This window comes from Schistocerca serialis, unplaced genomic scaffold, assembly GCF_023864345.2.
Source record: "Schistocerca serialis cubense isolate TAMUIC-IGC-003099 unplaced genomic scaffold, iqSchSeri2.2 HiC_scaffold_1195, whole genome shotgun sequence".
Classification (NCBI taxonomy): domain Eukaryota; kingdom Metazoa; phylum Arthropoda; class Insecta; order Orthoptera; family Acrididae; genus Schistocerca; species Schistocerca serialis.
Window position 1 is genome coordinate 113,264 of NW_026047398.1, and position 4,237 is coordinate 117,500.

The following is a 4,237-nucleotide window of genomic DNA, read 5'->3' on the forward strand; positions in this document are numbered from 1 at the left end:
GCCCCGCCCCCCATTAAACCTTTCCTTACAACAATGTGTACCTTAACCTAACCTATATCGTACCGTAACCTAACCTATATCGTACCGTAACCTAACCTACGTCGTACCGTAACCTAACCTACGTCGTACCGTAACCTAACCTACGTCGTACCGTAACCTAACCTACGTCGTACCGTAACCTAACCTACGTCGTACTGTAACCTAACCTACGTCGTACCGTAACCTAACCTACGTCGTACCTTAACCTAACCTACGTCGTACCTTAACCTAACCTACGTCGTACCTTAACCTAACCTACGTCGTACCTTAACCTAACCTACGTCGTACCTTAACCTAACCTACGTCGTACCTTAACCTAACCTACGTCGTACCTTAACCTAACCTACGTCGTACCTTAACCTAACCTACGTCGTACCTTAACCTAACCTACGTCGTACCTTAACCTAACCTACGTCGTACCTTAACCTAACCTACGTCGTACCTTAACCTAACCTACGTCGTACCTTAACCTAACCTACGTCGTACCTTAACCTAACCTACGTCGTACCTTAACCTAACCTACGTCGTACCTTAACCTAACCTACGTCGTACCTTAACCTAACCTACGTCGTACCTTAACCTAACCTACGTCGTACCTTAACCTAACCTACGTCGTACCTTAACCTAACCTACGTCGTACCTTAACCTAACCTACGTCGTACCTTAACCTAACCTACGTCGTACCTTAACCTAACCTACGTCGTACCTTAACCTAACCTACGTCGTACCTTAACCTAACCTGTATTGCGCCTTAACCTAACCTGTATTGCGCCTTAACCTAACCTGTATTGCGCCTTAACCTAACCTGTATTGCGCCTTAACCTAACCTGTATTGCGCCTTAACCTAACCTGTATTGCGCCTTAACCTAACCTGTATTGCGCCTTAACCTAACCTGTATTGCGCCTTAACCTAACCTGTATTGCGCCTTAACCTAACCTGTATTGCGCCTTAACCTAACCTGTATTGCGCCTTAACCTAACCTGTATTGCGCCTTAACCTAACCTGTATTGCGCCTTAACCTAACCTGTATTGCGCCTTAACCTAACCTGTATTGCGCCTTAACGTAACCTGTATTGCGCCTTAACGTAACCTATATTGCGCCTTAACGTAACCTATATTGCGCCTTAACCTAACCTATATTGCGCCTTAACGTAACCTATATTGCGCCTTAACGTAACCTATATTGCGCCTTAACGTAACCTATATTGCGCCTTAACGTAACCTATATTGCGCCTTAACGTAACCTATATTGCGCCTTAACGTAACCTATATTGCGCCTTAACGTAACCTATATTGCGCCTTAACGTAACCTATATTGCGCCTTAACGTAACCTATATTGCGCCTTAACGTAACCTATATTGCGCCTTAACGTAACCTATATTGCGCCTTAACGTAACCTATATTGCGCCTTAACGTAACCTATATTGCGCCTTAACGTAACCTATATTGCGCCTTAACGTAACCTATATTGCGCCTTAACGTAACCTATATTGCGCCTTAACGTAACCTATATTGCGCCTTAACGTAACCCACATTGTGCTGTAACCCAACACACGTTGGGCCTTAACCCAACACACGTTGGGCCTTAACCCAACACACGTTGGGCCTTAACCCAACACACGTTGGGCCTTAACCCAACACACGTTGGGCCTTAACCCAACACACGTTGGGCCTTAACCCAACACACGTTGGGCCTTAACCCAACACACGTTGGGCCTTAACCTGCTCTGTAATTGTCATACGACGCGTTAAATTAGTGTAGTGTTGCCCAACTGCAACCCCCGCAATATAGTTTGCTACTCGCACTGCCCGGTCCCCAGTGTATCGCTTCATGTTAAACACCTTGCAGCTATACACTGTAATGTGGATGGCAGCAGGACGTACATGCTCAATGCCCTTTGCAGTTGTTCATTGGCATTTGCAGTTGTTCATTGGCATTCGCATGGCGAAGCACTTAGCCTACGCTGTGGTACGGCCTGTGTCAACTGTCCGCTGATGTTGTACGTCCAAATCACACACTGTACTGCACATTGGTCCTCATGTACTGAATGATACATCGTGGTACATGTGACCGTACAACGACTGCGCCAACAACGGCGAACCATGCGGTCCAAATGTTGTGCACTCAGCTACGTGTCGTCTCCCTATAAGAGCTGGATTGCAGTGTGGTATGCCCTGGATGGCGATCAGCATGAGCCGTCTGTTGATGTAGTGGCGCGTGTTGTCAGACGTAGTCGTCTCTTCTCACACACCGTGATAGCATGGTGCACTGCGTTCCACATCTGCGACATGCGACAGAGGCCGGTTGACAGTCGTTCGCGCAATGGACATCGCATACGTACGGGGGCCACCTTCCACGTGTTCGCGAAGCGTGCACATGTTGTTGCGTGTATGTGGGCAGACAGTGTGTCGTGACACCTGACACAGGCATGCAACAATCGTTGAATTTGCAAATGGCGATGGACGCCTACGTTTGCTGGTGACGTTACGCAAATGAACAACTGGTAAACCGTTGTGGTGCGGTTGTTCTCGCTAGAGGTGAATCAGTGATGGCGACGATCGGTTGAGCTACCAACCGGTTGTTCCAGCGATACCCACCATGCCCACGAACGTGAATGGCATCTGGGTGTGAAGCGATACGCGGCGGTGGCTGGGTGGGACCGTCCCCGGCCGGTGAGGGGGGGCCTCCCGGCGTGCTGGCCGCGCGGTGCGTGGGCGCACGCGCTACAGCCGGCTGGTGGGGGCGGCCAGTGGCAGGCGCGCCGGCCGACGGAGGCGGCAGGCGGCGCAGCTGCGCGCCGGCGCACCCTGCACGCGGCGCCGTGCGGCCAAAGTAGGTCCTCGCGGGCCCGGTGCGAAGCGCGGTGGACATCTGCAGTGTGCTGGTCCGATTGAGGACTGTGTGCGCTGAGGATGCGCCGCCGCCTGGCGCTCGGCGCCGCGACGCCGTCTGCTGCTCGGTCGCCTCTGCGGTTCTCGCAGGTGGTTTGTATCGCAGCTGTGCGGACGTGTTGGCGCGTGCGCTGTGCTGGGAGAGTTCGCTTCGGCACCCAAGTGGGGCTTTTGTCCTTCTGTGGCGCTGGCGTTGGAGCTGCCGGTCACCGTAGGTGGCGCGTGTTGTCTCCCGCCGGCAATGCCACGACAGCACGCTCCCGGGCCTCTGTCGGCAGCGGCAAGCTCAGTTGGGAGCACGGGTGGTCGCACCTAAAGCGTCTACTCGCCAAACTCCGGGCGATTGCGCCTCTCTCGAACCCGACCAAGTACTTAGGACGGCGCTGCGCGCCGCCGGGACCTGAGAGGGTTTCGAGGTGTATGGTGCAGGGGAGCTCAGCCTCCTCCTGTTTGCAGAATAATTGAGCGGACGCTTGCGTGTTCGCGCGGGCCCCCGGGACACACTCCCGGGCGGCCGGCTGCTCAGCTCTAGTTGACGCAGCTCCCTGGTTGATCCTGCCAGTAGTCATATGCTTGTCTCAAAGATTAAGCCATGCATGTCTCAGTACAAGCCGCATTAAGGTGAAACCGCGAATGGCTCATTAAATCAGTTATGGTTCCTTAGATCGTACCCACGTTACTTGGATAACTGTGGTAATTCTAGAGCTAATACATGCAAACAGAGTCCCGACCAGAGATGGAAGGGACGCTTTTATTAGATCAAAACCAATCGGTCGGCTCGTCCGGTCCGTTTGCCTTGGTGACTCTGAATAACTTTGGGCTGATCGCACGGTCCTCGTACCGGCGACGCATCTTTCAAATGTCTGCCTTATCAACTGTCGATGGTAGGTTCTGCGCCTACCATGGTTGTAACGGGTAACGGGGAATCAGGGTTCGATTCCGGAGAGGGAGCCTGAGAAACGGCTACCACATCCAAGGAAGGCAGCAGGCGCGCAAATTACCCACTCCCGGCACGGGGAGGTAGTGACGAAAAATAACGATACGGGACTCATCCGAGGCCCCGTAATCGGAATGAGTACACTTTAAATCCTTTAACGAGTATCTATTGGAGGGCAAGTCTGGTGCCAGCAGCCGCGGTAATTCCAGCTCCAATAGCGTATATTAAAGTTGTTGCGGTTAAAAAGCTCGTAGTTGGATTTGTGTCCCACGCTGTTGGTTCACCGCCCGTCGGTGTTTAACTGGCATGTATCGTGGGACGTCCTGCCGGTGGGGCGAGCTGAAGGCGTGCGACGCGCCTCGTGCGT

The 4,237-nt window shown here is 52.7% G+C and overlaps 1 non-coding gene across 1 annotated transcript in view; it reads left to right on the forward strand.

Moving 5' to 3' along the window:
- The first annotated feature begins 3,475 nt into the window (after nucleotides 1-3,475).
- The window catches only part of LOC126434788 (small subunit ribosomal RNA), a 1,910-nt gene continuing 1,148 nt past the window's right edge, over nucleotides 3,476-4,237 (forward strand). Inside the window, exon 1 of the ribosomal RNA XR_007579493.1 lies at nucleotides 3,476-4,237. This exon is cut by the window's right edge and continues 1,148 nt beyond it. This is a non-coding gene — a ribosomal RNA (small subunit ribosomal RNA).